Source organism: Corapipo altera, unplaced genomic scaffold (assembly GCF_003945725.1).
Source record: "Corapipo altera isolate COAL_440 unplaced genomic scaffold, ASM394572v1 22b, whole genome shotgun sequence".
NCBI classification, from domain to species: Eukaryota; Metazoa; Chordata; class Aves; order Passeriformes; family Pipridae; genus Corapipo; species Corapipo altera.
Window position 1 is genome coordinate 12254848 of NW_020884876.1, and position 16566 is coordinate 12271413.

The 16566-nt window shown below is 40.0% G+C and overlaps 1 protein-coding gene across 5 annotated transcripts in view; it reads right to left on the minus strand.

The window, feature by feature from the left end:
* The window catches only part of GALNT7 (polypeptide N-acetylgalactosaminyltransferase 7), an 82846-nt gene that overhangs the window by 59595 nt on the left and 6685 nt on the right, over positions 1-16566 (minus strand). The gene's annotated exons all lie outside the window — the stretch shown is intronic.

A 16566-nucleotide genomic window follows, 5' to 3' on the forward strand; every position in this document is an offset into this window, starting at 1 on the left:
TCTCATCACCAGGTCTCTGTCTGTAGGATACCCTCACCATCTAAACAGCATAGCAACAGGCATTTCTCTGAAGCACTGTAACCTTTTCAATGGATGTTCACTCCTTGTAAACATTTTTGTTATGAAATCAGAAGTCTTGGCAACTCAGATTCTCCATGTAAATACTGAGAATGGAATATTGGTTAAATATGGATCTTAAAATGACAGAGAGCCTCTCCTCAGGTTATACTTACCCCAGTAATGCTGTTTCCAGCTGAAGCAATTTCCACAAGCCCTAAGCCCACGCCTAGTGGGCTTCAAATAGGGCTGCTAATAACTGCATTTATGAAAAATGTGCTCTTCATTTACTGCTTCTAACACAGAAGAGACATTAGCAAAGTCTACTTATGATCTATCCAGTTCATTAAAGGAGTGTTTAAATCGGAACTCAGTTCGCTGAATCAGGACCTTTACGTGCTAGCCTTGTACTTTAACTTCTAACAAAGACAATTTTGTTACAGCCAGTCAGAAAACTCATTTCAAAAGCCCTCTGCAGTCCCTGAGAAAGACAGTCTATTGTCTCTAACACACAGAAATCTGGCCAGCAGCTGGAGAAAGTAAGGCAGTTCATAGTTTAGTCTGATTGGGGAAAGATAGCGCCTCCTAAGAGGAAGAGCTGCAAAAGAAGAAAGTTGCCAGTATTTCAGTTTCCCATGAAAGAGAAGCTACATACACAAACCATCAAATATCACAGAAGGATGAACTGGCAGATGTACCAGGACAGGACAGTAAACAATATAGAATTGCTTACTGTACATCGAAACAGAATCAGCAAAAGAAACCAAAATGGACAAGGATGATATTTTAATCAAAATACAAAAGAAATTAAATCCACTGTGTTTTGTCACCATTCAATAACCTGCAAAACTATTATATTAAAAATTATAAGGAAACGCCATATAAAAGAGCCTATTCTGTAAGAAACAATACATTCCCATGCTTGTCAATTTATAAAGGATGTAGCAAAAAAAAAAAATATCACTTGCCCACTCTTCCTACTGAGTGAAGAGACTCAAAGTGAACTTCCCCATTTTATTTAAAAAGCAAAGTTTGGAAGACTTCTGAATGTCAGTACTATGATGTATTACACGGACGTTTGCCCTCCCAAGATTGCAGATATACAGCAAAACCTGAAGGGGATATTTTCCAGCTCTGCACTAAGGAGAACTATGGACCAGCAGAAATATGACTAACAAAATGCACCTAGTTCTTGCAGAAGATTTATGAAAACTGCATTTTTTAGCCACTGCAGATGAGCTGGTTTTGTTTTTGCTAATTTGGACTTAAACCTCTGTCTGATAAGTGCTGGATTTTTCAAGCTGATGTTATAGAGTGGGATGAATACATTTCTACAGTCAGTTTACTTCTGTGCCACATATTTTTTGTCCCGTCTGTGTGCCAACACAAGCACCTTTACACCCGCATACTGAGCTTGATCAAGGACTCCCCACAGCCAGCTGGATTAGCAAGCCAAATGAATTTGGCATCCCTAAGTAGGGTGAACACCAGCACCGAGGTAGTTCAAAACAGGAGCGGGGCGGGGGGGAAGCTGCTGGAAGCGAGGGGTAGCTGGAAAACACAGAGAGCCTAATAGCAAAACACACAGAACACAGCTGTGTCCCTGGGTTGTCTACAACCACTACTTGTGCACAGGCATACAGCAGAGACACAAGGGCTGTGCAGCCCTGCTCCCCTCAGCAATGCCTAGCCATCCTCAGAGCCCTCCTTAGTGCTTCTGCGGGACTCCAGAGAGAACAAGTACCTGCAGCATAGCAGCACAGCAGCTGCTTGACTTGATAGGGTTTGCTTCTTTTGTACTTTAAAACAAAACAACACAATTCAACTACACCGCAACACTTGAGTCCACAGAAGGGTCAGAGGGCTGAAGCACCTCTCCTATGAAGACAGTCTGAGAGAGTTGAGGTTGTTCAGCCTGGAAAACAGAAGGCTTCAGGGTTGTTTTGGAGTAGCCTTCCAGTAACTAAAAGGGGCCTACAAGAGAGCTGGAGAGGGACTTTTTACAAGGGCATGTAGTAATAGAACAGAGGTGAATGGCTTTAAACTGAAAGAGGGTAGGTTTAGTTTAGATACTGGGAAGAAATTCTTTACCATGAGGGTGGTGAAGCACTAGAACAGGTTGCCCAGAGAAGTTGTGGATGCCCCATCCCAGGAAGTGTTCAAGGCTAGGTTGGATGGGGCTTTGAGCAACCTGGTCTAGTGGAAAATGCCCATGGCAGGGGGGTTGGAGCAAGATGATTTTTAAAGTCACTTCAAATCCAAACCATTCCATGATTCTATGAATTAAACAAAAAAAACAAACACCACAAAAAAACCACCAACCCAGAGTTCTTCTCTCTAAACATTTCTTCTCCCTTTGAGAAGACTGATGTGCTGTGCTGAGAAAGCAGAGACACAAAAGGCAGCACACTTATGTCCCTACTGCATTTAGGGCCACACACTTGTGGTGTATTAAGAGGATCAGAAAAAAAAAAAAGTAGACTTGCCCAGTCATGTAGTTTACTGAGTCTCCACACCCAGATCCTGTATCAGAAATAATCCAAGTGGAAATAATCCAAGCAGGAAAAGCCCATAACAGTAAGACAGATAAATTATTTCAGGTGGCCTGAGTGATGGCAGCTGTTCCTCTTCCCCAGGAGCCCATGACTGCTCTCCCAAGGGTTCCTGTAGTGTTAACGGTAATGCAGGAACATGTTATGCTCTAAATAAAAGCATGTTTCTGTTAAATATTCTTAGCAATATGAATGCCTCTTTCTTCTTTCAAACCAAAGCTACAAACCCAATATTACTTTCTCTCTTACTACAGAATTAAGGAGATGGCTGCATGTTCCTAAATTCATGGAGAAGAGGAAAGATGCGAGTAACCAGCAGTTGCCCTTCTCTAGGTGAAGGCACTTCTCCCTTTTCAGGAAAGCTCCAAGTCTCAATAGAGTTCTCATTAAAAAAATATATGGAACTAGTGACTTTCCAGAACATTAAAATTTGAACATCTATTTCTAGGTCTCCTTTCCTTAGAAAACACACCAAAATATCAGGCAGAACTCCCTTCCGCATAAGTATTTTCTCACTCTTGTATTCAATCTTTTATGCCACTACAGCTAAATAAAAAGGGTATTAGGGAATGTGCCAGTCTAGTGCTGGCATGTCTTCAGTCTAAAGACAAAATAAAATGAGCTAAGAAATGAAAATTTTAAAAGAAAATATATTAAGGTAAAGGAAGATCATAGAGGTTACCATTAATTGGGATAAAACCAGCACTGGTTATAAAACTTTTGAGTTGCCATAACTGGTCTTTTTCATGCAGTTTAAAGTTTCTTTGAGTGCAATAGCTAATGCAGTATAAAACCAGATAAGGAACAATTTAAGGTCTGACAAAATTAACAACTGCATACAGGGCAGAAAACAGACTTCCTACAGGAAAGTTGTTGGGTTTTGGTGTTAGACTATGAATAGATCTCCTAAATATACACTGCTGAAAAGTTTCCATTTGTAAAGCCAAAGTGACTTACAGAACATCAACTACATACGACTACATACACGGATATTTAGTGGGTTCAGCTATAAGACATTGATTCTGTATCTGAAACCTTAATTTCCTCATCAGTAAAACAGAGCTTGAAAAGAAATGTCCATGTATTTTAGTAAACATGTAAAAAATACAATGCTCTGCAATAAATCTCAGGTTGGAGAATAAAAAAAGGAAGATGATAAAATACAATGATTTTTGATATGCAAAAGCATTCTCGCCAATGAACATTTTAAGGCATCAGAGTCAAGATTATTCACTTAAGCTAATAAAATATATTTTTAAAGCATCGACTTAAAAAGTACAATGAATTCTGCAACATAATGCCTTTGGTAACATTAAGTAGTACATTATGGTTGTTAGATAAGCCAAATTATAGATAAAATTCTGTCCATTTCTTAGAAATTAATAGCCATGAAGCCATTTCTGAAAATTATGAAAATTATGATTGCTGGGACTGCAAACAGTATTTTGACCAGTTATCAGTACAGAATAAATTCTTTCAAATATCGTACAAGATAAAACCTGTTCAATTTGCCTCTCCTTTGCAGCAACGCTAACTGGCCAAGTCTATCACTTGGTGCCTAGTCTAACACTGGTGCTTAGTATTAAAGGCTGTGAAGACTTCTTTGATCATAGACATGAATTTTAGAATTTAAAATGAAACCTTTCTTTTTTCCCTCATAAAAGCCTTAGCATTTTATATACCGTGACAAACTTGTTGGAAGATAGATTGTCCAAGCTATTACAAGGGATAAAATCAAGAGTAGTCTGACCATTTACTTCTAGATATCCATATCACTTAATACATTACTGCAATGCAAGAAAACTCTGAAGCTGTTGAACAGTGGGTCGTGAGAATGTGCCTAATTAACTCCCCAGATTCCCACAAAGAATGAACAACAGAAAAAAAATGGCCAGGAAGAAAAAACAGATTAAGTGAGGTATTCATCCTTCAGCTGAGGATGAGATTTGAATAAGAACCTGGAATAACCAAGATCAATGCATCTCATTACACTAACATGGGCTTATACTGGCTGCAATCAATGATCACCATCAAGCCCCCTTGTAAGGATCCAATCATACTTTTGTCACACAATGCAAACATAAAGGATTATTTTTAAAGTTCATTTTAAACGGAAAAAACACATAATTGTTTCCACTAAATATAAAACTTATGTTAAAAACTGAGAATCAGTGTCTTTCATGCCTTACTGTAAGTGCAGCAGCCTCTCTGTTCTCAGCTTAAGAGCAAAATCATAACTAGGTACCTCTGATTACCTGCAGTTCCTGTGTGCATTTCACCACACACATACAAGCTTTGATTTTGAAATTATGCACCCCTGGGAAATATTACCAAAACAAATACCTCCCAAAGAGGCACAAGACATCTCTCAAACACAAGATCTAGGCATATGGGAATCAGAGAAAGGGGACACAGGGCAGATGAAGTGTGCTCAAGGACAGCAGATTTCAAAAAATTCTAATTATTTTTAAAGTAGGCCAACCCCCAGGATATATCCATTTCATCCAGAAAAATTAATCCAGCCTGCTCCCTGCCATCCTCTTTTCCCAAGGCCCCTCAGGCATACACAAAGATTAAAAGCTACATGAACTATCCTGGCAGTCTGCTCCCTTTTATCACAACAGCTTGACAACTCCCCTGTCATCACCAGCCTTGGTAGAAGATAATAATGGGAGCAAAACTTGTTAACTTCCCAAGAGGTGACTGAAGTGACTATTCATGGAAAGGGTAAGCCTGCTCTCCACTACAGCCACTCTGCATCTTTCAAAAATTTGACCCCGTTTGTCTATGTGAAATAATGGCGATGGCTTTGACATTTTGGACACCTACTCACTGCTCTGTCAATGAGCACTCAAGGGTCTCATCATCCACTGTTAAAGCTGGGCCAGAGTAACTGTTTGCCCTAAGTTTGACATCAAAGTCTTCTCCCAGTCTTGATTCCAGAATTATGGATAACTGTTCTCCTTGAGGATTTTTTTTTTCTGTAGATGACTCTGAAAGAGGGCATTATGCCTGGACCTGCACAAAATACTTCATGACCTCACTCTCAAGTCAACATTTCTTGGCGTTCCTTAGCCCAAACTTTCCTGTACTATTCATGTAAATGAAAACTAAGCAAAAGTTCAAGATGAGTATTTTAGACTGGTATTGGAAAACACAGAAGGACAGAAACTCACGAAGATCACACAAATGTATCCAAGGAACTAATTAGCAGTTTTATTTTAGACACCCAGGGCTGAAATATCTCTACAGAGAGTACTCAAGACCACTTTACTCATTTGGTAAATCTCATGCTGTAGGAGTATTTTACACTGATTGAAATATCAGAATTTGGAGTTGAGGATCTCCAAAAAGCTAGACAAAAGGCAGCAGGAGATTCTTCTCCCTCACCAACAGGAGCTGAGACACAGGAAACCCATGCAGCATCCTTCTGGACTTGAGGGCCCTTGGCTAAGAGCTCTGAAATCAGAGGTAACTGATTATTTACAATCACTAAAATTTCATATTCCATCAAAAGAAATAAACAACAGAAAACCCACCTACCATGCTTTTCCGTCTCTGCAGTTTACCAAGATACTGTTTTTACACTATCACTAGTGAAGGTCTTGGTTCTTGGTGCAGGAGGAACATATTTCATAGATGGGAGGCAAATGGAAGAAATGAGAAAAAAACCCAGTATATTTCATAGCTGCAGTTTAAAGCTTCTCAGAGACTTTGAAATGTTAGAATAACACTGTGGGAGATGGATTAGCAGAGCCAGAGCAGGTGAAGCGGTCTTATAAAAGCCATATATTATGAGCCTTGAAGAGCTGACTTCAAGGCCGCATTTAAGTGAGTGTAGCAAATCTTGTTTCAGAGAGAACCATACAGAGAACAATTAATTTTCTCTGGAGAACACATTATCTTAATATTGTCTTTCTTGATCTTCCTTCCTCAATCGGAAAAACAGAAACTTCTTTTATGAGGTATCTTGGTTATTTTTTTTGGTTTTGTTTCAAAACATGAATACAGATGAGGCATTTTCTGCACCCAACCTAAAACATTAAATACTTCTTTCTTTGACATATCTAGAATTCTTATTAAATAGCTCAAAACAAAGACATTGCTTAAATATCTCAAATCCATAAAGGCAGGAACTGAGAAATAAAATGGGCTGCTGCTATGCTTTGGCCCTTTTTTCACTTAGTCATGCTTAAAAGGAAAATCTTTTACTACAGATTAAAAACAAACAAATTTTAATCCTAAGTTTGTTACAAAAATGTGTGAATACGAAAAAAATTTTATTTGGTTTCAAAAATATGGTATTTTTTTCCAAAGTACAGTATTTAAATAATAATTTTCTGCGTTATTAAAAAAATGAATTGTATTTACTCAAGTCAGAACAGTTCTTGCTGAGCTGTTTTCATTGCCAATTTTTTAAAATGCAGCAAAATAAGTAAGAAACTTTGTGGGCTGAGCACCATCTGCTTATGCTTTAATTTCATCAACACTTATATTTTGAGATTGTCAACTGTAAAGCAAGTTTTCCAAATGTAAACAGCATGTAAACCACTATTATTGCTTTTACCTTATACCTTCCTCCACTTCTCTTCTGCTGCTCAGAGGTTTACCACACATCACTGCTGACTGCTGCTATTTGCAACTGAACGTTCCACAAGGAAATAAAAGGAAAATACGTTGCAGCTTAGGAAAGCAAGAGCAATACAAAAAAATCTTACTGGAGTCAAGGATTACAAGGGATTCAAAAAGACATGGTCAGAGAGAAACTTAAAAGAAATACAGACCACTCTAGAGCAGCAAACTGTTTATTATAAGTTTATAACAGTTTATTATATAGTTCATTATAATAGAGAGAAAAAATAAAAACCCAATTTGTTCTTTTGCAAGGAAGCATGCTTATGCAGAAAGATGCTTAATTCCTGATTAATACAATTCTTTTTAAAACATGTCTTCATTACAAAAACTAGCCATTTTTGTTTCAGCAATAATGTATATATGTAGCCTGGTAAGAAAAATATTTTTATTTCCACATGGGAAGTCCATGGGTTTTCAGAAAATAGGAGTTTTGTACTATAAAATGCACCTGTTGGAAAGCACCAACCTGCTTCAAAATCAGTTCACACTAAGCAGTGAATTTGTTTTTTTTTCAAATTTCAGACCTATCAATGCAAAGATATTCCAGTGAGTAAGCAAACAGTTCAAAATTGTTCAATCCCAAGCAGGGGGAACACAATAAGGATGCTTATTTGAAAAACAAAGGTAGAATACAAGTATTAGCATTCTCCTCTAGATCTTTTTACAGTTATTTCCACCAAAGCACATACTTTCCCTGCAAGCTCTTTCAAAGAGGAAGATGCTATAAATAAACAGATAAATCCTAATCTCCCATAAAGCACAACCTTAACCTTTTGTTTAAGTTTACAGAAACCCACTAAGTTTAATTTTTTCTCTTACAACCTATGTTAGGTGAAAGGCCAAAACACCCCCAAATCCAAGCCTAAACAGTATCACAGGTTGTGAGCACATGCATATTGGTGGCTCCTAACTGTTCCCCTTTGTTGAGCCATGCTGGCAACATCTTACTTCCTGAATGTTACCTTGGCATTGTGATTAGTCATAGGGGGAAAAACCTCACTCACCAAAACAGTGTCTAAACCTAGCATACTGTGGGACAGAGATGGGCAGATAAAGGCAGATTCAAGCAAGATAAATTCCCTCTAATTCACAAAAATACCAAAGAGAACTAATGGACAAGGTGGCCTTTTGAGCAGCATGGTTTTGTGGCCAAAGCTCAGCTGGAGTTGAAGCTGGCCAGAACTGTGGGGGACAATTGAAAGATTTTTTTAAAAAATACATTAATGGCAAAAGGCATTGCAGAAACGACACCGGGCTGTTACAGGATGATGATGGTTACCTCAGAAACAGGGATCTTGACTAGGCAGAGATGTTTAATGCTTTCTTTGCCACTGTCTTCAACACTGATGATGGACTAAGGGCTGGCTAAGGTCATCACAAGGCCTCTCTTGGTGATTTTGAAAGGTCTTGGAAAGCTGGAGAGGTCCCAGTTGACTGGAAGCTGGCTAATATTGTTCCAATTTTCAGAAGGGCAAGAAGGATGACCCTGGAAACTACAAGCCTGTCAGTCTCACTTCAGTGCCTGGTCAAGTTATGAAGAAGATTATTCTTGGAGGTGTTGAAAAACATCTAAAAGACAACGCAGTCATTAGTTACAGTCAGCACAGGTTCGTGAGGGCAAAATCCAGCTTGTCAAATTTGATTTCCTTTTATGATAAGGTAACCCAAGGAATTGATCAAGGGAAGTCAGTCAGTGTAATCTTTCAGGATTTTGGTAAAGTTATCAGTGCTGTTTCTCACAGGATCCTTCTGGACAAAATGTCCAGCACACAGCTGGATAAACACATGATGTGGCGGGTGAGCAATTGGCTCATGAGTCAAGCACAGAGGGTAATAGTGAATGGGGTGACATCAGACTGGTGATCTGTCACTAGTGGGGTTCCACCAGGTTCCATCTTGGGCCCTGTGCTCTTCAACATCTTCCTAAATGACTTGGATGCAGGACTGGAAGGGATACTAAGTAAGTTTGCAGATGATACAAAATTGGGAGGCGCTGTTGACTCCCTTGAAGGCAGAGAGGCCCTGCAGAGAGACCTCGACAAATTAGAGGGCTGGGCAATCACCAACCATATGAAGTTCAATAAGGGAAAGTGCTGGATTCTGCACCTGGGATGGGGCAACCTCGGATGTACGTACAGACTGGGGTATGAGATGTTGGAAGGCAGTGCCATGGAAAGGGATCTGGGGGTCCTGGTCGACGGCAAGTTGAATATGAATCAGCAGTGCCCTGGCAGCCAGGAGGATCAACCGTTGGTAAGAAAATTTCCCTGTCCAACCACCCAGTAGACACTCTGGCAGTCACACCCGTGCTACCTGCAGACTGCGGCCCCTTTGCAGTGGGCAGCTCCAGTGAGTTGGCAGGTGCCGCGCTTGACGCCCTGCACACCCCACACTCACGCATTCAGACCAGGTTTCCTTACTGGCTCAGTCCTAGGTTTCCCACAACACTTTCAGACATTTGGATCCTTCAAATAGTTTAATCTTGGTGCAATAAGTAAATAATAAAATAACAGCTCAACTTGGATGCCTCCGAGGGAGGAACCCTGAACAAAGGAAACTCTGGGCTTTTATACCCTCAGAGTCTAAACTTGGGAAAGTCTGGGCTGCTGTCTTCTGTGCTTGTGCCTCCGAGTCTCCCCATGCCCTTTGCTATGCAAAGGGTCTGCAGTTCAGTTCATGGCCTCTTGCCTGGGGCACCTGCCACACAGAGCTCAATCTGCAGCTTGAACTGCAGCTGCATATTTATTAACACTGTCTCCGGGGGTACATGAGGCAAAGCATCAACAGCCGGTCGAGGGAGGGGATTGTTCCGCTCTGCTCTGCACTGGTGCAGCCTCACCTTGAATATTGTTTTGGGTACTGCAATATAAGAAAGATATTCAGCTATTAGAGAGTGTCCAAAGGAGGGTAACAAAGATGGTGAAGGGCCTTGAGGGAAAGCCATATGAGGAGCAGCTGAGGTCACTTGGTCTGTTCAGCCTGGAGAAGAGGAGACTGAGGGGAGACCTCATCACAGTATGAAACTTCCTCGTGAGGGGAAGAGGAGGGGCAGACACTGATCTCTTCTCTGTGGTGACCAGTGACAGAACCCAAGGGAATGGCCTGAAGTTGTGTCAGGGGAGGTTTAGGTTGGATATTAGAATAAGGTTCTTCACCCAGAGGGTGGCTGGACACTGAAACAGGCTCCCCAGGGAAGTGGTCACAGCACCAAGCCTGATAGGGTTCAAGCATTTGGACAATGCTCTCAGGCACATGATGTGACTTTTGGGCCTCTCCTGTGCAGGGTCAGGAGCTGGACTTTGATGATCCTTCTGGGTCCCTTCCAGCTCAGAATACTCTGTGATTCTACGTTGCTATTTTTACACTAATCTGCAGTAGACATTTGTTTTCCATACTTAAGGAGGAAATCTAGTAATTAAATATAACTGTTACCAGACTTGGAGTCCTTCTCTCAGATTATACGGCCTAGTTACTGCAAAAAGCATCCCACTCCCCCCCCCCCCCCCCCCCTAAGGTAGAAGTCAAACCTATTAATGTAACAGCTTAGCCTGCCCTATTTCCACTTGGCAGTCTCCCGTAATGCTGATTTAATATCTGACAAAAATAGGACAAAGACGCTGTCATTTTTCATTAGAGAAAGTCAGCTTAATACAAGCAATTTTGACTCTGCTGAGCTTGGGTTAGGGAAGGTGAATGCTGCTTGGCCATGTAGCAAAAAATCCACATATCTACTTCTGGATATGTCTTTCTCTCAAGGCTGTCGTCCTGATGACCCACTGAGTCTTTTCCAATGACTAAATTTACTAGCACCAGAATTCCTACTACTTCAGTTTAGCTACCCATATCTTATTTCACCACATTTAAAACTGAGAGTTAATTATTTCCTAGAGTTTGATTTTAAAGAGGAATTTATTACATGCTATTTTTAATACCCCACCATTTGGCCACTAAGCAGCACAAATTACCACTTATGTTTTGTTTTGGTTTTTTTCCCTCCAAAAACAAATTACAGCCTACCCAGTCCATGGCATTAATTCCAATTTCTGTGGTCTTACTAATGTTTTCTTCATTAGATACTGCAACAGATGAATAGTTTTGCCTGTATGATTCCCAAAACAGACCCAATTACTGGGTTTTGTTACATTATGTTACCTAAGTGTGCAGCGTCACCTTTCATCCTAGGCTAAGGATCCTGACAAAGGTTCCCTGGATACTCCAGGTCCCTCTTCTTCTGCAGTGGGATTCCTGAAAAGCAAATGCCAGATCTAGCTTAAGATCTTTGATTTTTCATCTGTTCAGTTGTTTTACATTACTCACAAATGGTAACACTTGGGGCAAAAAACAGGACAAAAGGAATCTTGTCACATTCATAAAAAAATAGTGCAAACCTGCTCTTTTTAGAGGAGTAGACATTTACATAACGAATAAACTTGAGATAATAATGAGTTCTTTACCTAACTTAATACAAGTGATCTTAATGACAAGAGAGTTCAAGAAACTTTCAATGCAATCTATATATGTATACATAAATTGTAGGTATTATGGAGGTTCTCTTTTTTTCCATTTCTTCACATTATTTGCTTTGTGGTCATTGATTCTGCAACATAACTCGAAGCATTTGTCAAATTATTTCCCTTTTAATATGATAGGGAATGGGGTTTTTACACTCTCCCAAGGGTGATAGATTTTTACAGGTTTTTTCCAAGCCAATTTAGATGAAAGTACACATTAAAAAAATTAGCATTTAATATCTCAAAACATTTTGCCTATTACTGTTGCTAGCAACACTGAAGATTACTCTAATAAGTGATGCTTACTTTCCACAATGGCAGTAGTTTGGCTACAGCAAGCTCACTAGCTCACTGTGCACAGATTTCAAACAGAACTTGTTGAGTACAAAAAATTTGCCAAGGTGTTAATTTCTGCTGAATGTTCTATGACAAGTAGTGACTTATTATAGCTTTGATTCAAGAAGGCAGCGTGGCTACATCTAGCCCTGCACCTGTATGGAGCTTTTCATACCCAGGTGATGAATGATGGTGTTGAGCTTCCAGATAATACCAGAGCAGCAGAACCGATGCAGTGCCCTTTGTGTTAGGTCTCATGCAATTATGGAAAGGCAAACAATTCAAAAAGTGACCAACATATAGATACAAAGCAATTGGAGAGAGATTATTTTGTTATTTAATCACCCGTGTACCACCATGTTTTTAGCAAGTTCAGACAACTTAAATACCTTCACTACTGAACACCACTCTCCCTGTCACATCAGATTTACCATGCTATTTTGACTCCTGCCTTTCCACCAGTAATTGTATCAACTTCAAATTCCTGTGTCTCAGTTTCTCTTCTAAACACACTTGCCATTATTCCTGAAGGGAAAGTGAAGAATTTCCTCTGGGATATACACCACAAAGAATCTAATTTAAACCACAATAACACTTCAAGTTCAGTCTGCAACTTGTCATTAAGATCTCAGTGACAGTCCAGCCAAGCTATACAGGATATTAGCAGTTCTTAAAGTGGGACAGAAGAGGTGTCACCAGAAAGCTCAAAAATGTCCATTCAGCTTTTTTCTCTTTTTTTTTCTAATGCTTCTGCCTCCACATCATAAATTCTCCACCTTCTATTGTCCATGTGGGAATTATAATGTTTAAACTTGGCAGTCAGTGAAGGCCCATAGCCCCAGCTGCAAGCCCATCATCTGGTTTCCTGAACCAGAAGGACGTGCTAGAATCGCCACCTGCAGTAGGGCACTCAGCAAAGCCTCCTCTCCTGCTCCAAGGGCAACCACTCATCCCTCACTCTGGCATGGCTGCTGTGACATCTGGCAGCAAGGACAGCTAACAGCTAACTGTCCTGGCCAGCAGATGAGAGTATAAATGTCTAAGGGTGGGAAACTGACCTCGAAAGCTCCTATTAAGTTATAGAGCACTGAAAGCATGTCTAGTATAGGAGATATGCATGCTGTCAGGGGGTGGTAGGAGGAAGGAGACAGTTGTCCAACCTTTTAAGCCACTCAAAAAAAGCCCTGGGAACACAGTACAGAAGGTTTGAGAACTGTTGACAAACAAATATGATGGGAACAAAAGCCCATTAAAAACATGCTGCTTACAGACACAAAAAATTAAATACCTTCAATATACAAGAAGCCCATCAGTGGCTCAGGTGCAGTGGCTATGGCAAATACTGAAAATACTGTAATGCTTCAAATCTGAAGCATCATGTTCCCAGATATGAGGCCAAGCAGCCCATGACAAATTTTCAGGAAGTTCTCCTCATTGTAGACATGAACAGGACAGAACATGGAATTTATTTTGTGGGTTTATCAATCTCACCACCACATTTCTGACTTGTGCAAGGTCAGCCACATACTTCCAGCAAATCTTTTACTACCTTACTAATCCCCTTCCAGAGCACAGGAACACACTGGACACTCTTCCTTACTATGTCCTTCATATGGACAAATGAATAGAGTAATTTGTATTTGGTCAGATTCAGAGAGTTAAAGTTGACTTATAGTACATTTACTCCAAATATGCTTTCAATTTTTCGGTAATGAATCTTTCTTTACTGTTTTGGTCCTATGGTTCTGCCTGCTGTACTACCTACTACTTGACAACACCAGCTTTTAAGGCTGCGCCTCTGAGGCTGATCATTAGTGACACACCTTGCTGGAGACCAACAAGTACTATAGCTGGGATCCCTACAGCAGTCGTCTTCGGATGAACGGCCTCAAAGGTGTGATTGGCTCATGGTGCAGGGCCAGGAGCTGGACTTCACAATCCTGATGGGTCCCTTCCAACTCAGCATATTCGCTGAATCTATGACTCTCAGTCACTTCCTGCTGCCTCCAAAACTGTGACCCCTTGACCAGAAGAGCAGGTATCAGAAGACATCCAAGAGACACCACAAAATGCTAATTAAATCAATGATTCTACCTAATCTTTTATCACAGCCATAAACAATAGAGTCCTTGCCTAAATATTGAGTAACTTTGCAGTCCTTACTATCATATAGCAGGCAACCTTACTTACAAAAAAGCTGATGTTGATTTAAAGACTCTGAGGACAGACGTTAATATATTTTCATTGTTTCTATTTGGTTTAGATGGAAAAGTGAAAGCTCGTATAGATAAGAGTGATTTTATTGTCTTTGGATATTTCTGATAATGCAAATAAATACTTTACCTCTCCCTCCAAATCCCACAGCACTTTTTTCTCAAATGGATTCTTGGAGAAAGTTCCACAGTCGGGTTACCTGGAGAAGACTTCTGTCCTCCCAACTTCTATATATGCTTTCAATGAATAGCATCTGTGGGAATCTTCCATGAGAAAGAAAGGTCTTATCTCCAACTGTCTGTATTACTGTTATTACTTCTTTGTTCTCTTATTTCCTTCCTAAACAGCCGCTTCTCCACTTTCATTTTTATTTTGAAAACTCTCTGTACATTAATCTTTTTAATTCTCCAAAAGATCTCTGAAATCTTTTATCAGTAAAAAAAACCATAACAGTATTTGAAGGAATAATTTTTTAAAGGTACATAGTCATAACACTACAAGGTCTTCAATATTACCTATTGTCTGCTGCTGTAAGCAGGGAAAGATTCAAGGTTACAACTAAAAAAGAATAACACGGCAGATCTTTTGATCTTTAATGTTTCGATGTTATTAAAAAGTGACAAGTGTTACAGTGCAGAGAGGGAAAGGATACTGCTGAGGTTAGCTAAAAAAAGCTAAATTCTATTTTAAACTGGCACTGTCTGAGGAGGAATTTTATACTTGTTAGCTAGAGCTTTCAACACAAGCAAAGGGAGGAGGGTGTTGTACAGGAAGAAGAATTAATCTGTCATCTTTGGCTTAACAAACTTTCGGGCAACTAACAACAGAGCAAACACACACAATTATATAACTGAACAACATGCACAGCACTACATTTTAAAGAAACAGTTAAGATTAAACTCCTACTTCCTACATCCTGAAGCTGTACCAACGCACAGTCTGTTTCCAGGTGTTGCAGGGAGCACACCACAAGATACTAGCCCACCTCTTGGGATCAGCTCTGCCTCTCCTAGCATAGTGCAGGGCATGCAAGTCCTAATCTCTGGTCATATTGGGCTCTGACAGCTCCCCAGAAATATGCTGTGAAGCACTGCTAGCAGGGAATGCAGTCATTACTGCTTAATTACTATTCCTTACCTGAGCAGCTTCTGAGGTGGAAGGCACTCCAAACCAAAACACAAATTTAGTAATAACGATACTGTTTCCCAGAAAATGATGAAGCAGCATGTGTTACCCACTCTCATATATATCACAACAGCAAGTAAATAGCTGATCTAGCTAATGAACCACATATTCTGTTTAGATTTCATCATCGTCAGTGTTTACTCAATATGATTATATTTGTTCTCAACAAAGACTGAATTATTTCCTGAGACGGCTGTCATGGATATTTCCTCCTCCAGTCAAGAGAGGGTAATCAAGACAGAATGCTGCTTTATCAGGGGCTGGACCGTAAAAACTCTTCCAATCCCTTTACTGGCATACATACCAGACAGAAAAGATTTCTGAATTAGACCTCACATGGGAATGGAAGTAGATAACAAGGGTTCAGCCCAAAAGTCTCCAAGTAAAAGCATTTAGGCTCATAAGAAAGGACAGCATGATTCATTACAGCACCTGAGTAAGCTGATGAAGCATATGCACTATAGGGCAACAATACTTCAGTTGGCACCCCAGAATAAGCATCTGAAGATGGTCACTGCCCTACACAGCAATGCAATCACAACTACTTTTTTCCCCCAGATTGTCACTTTGCAGGTCCGTTTACAGGCCTTTCCTGAGCATGAAAAGTAACTTGACTGCTTTTGATGCAAAATGTCTTCTCCCTGACATTTTCTTGGGAGGTATGCAAATAAATTCCTGAAGATTTTTCTGCACACAGAAAAGCTCATGTTGTGTTTAGAAGACCAGATTACAGAAACTTCACCATTTAGTAAACTGCTTATCTCCAAAAGAACCACTGTGGCCTATTACCTCAGCAGTAACTGCCAAGATACAGCAAACTGTAACAGCTTCAGAAGACAGAACATTTGCTGAAGGAGTTTGAAGTCATTTCCAGTTTTTGAAAGCAAGAGTTCTGTCAGTTCACTTGCCTTCCACAATTATTGAAAGCAGCACACTAGAGAGGGCCAAGATCATTAGCAAACCCATCTTAAAAGATCCCTTTTTAAGATAATCACTGGAAAATTTTATGACTTTTCCAAGATTATTTTAATCTTGGCTAATCTTACTTCAAGCAGATCTCCTTAAGTCCAGTTACA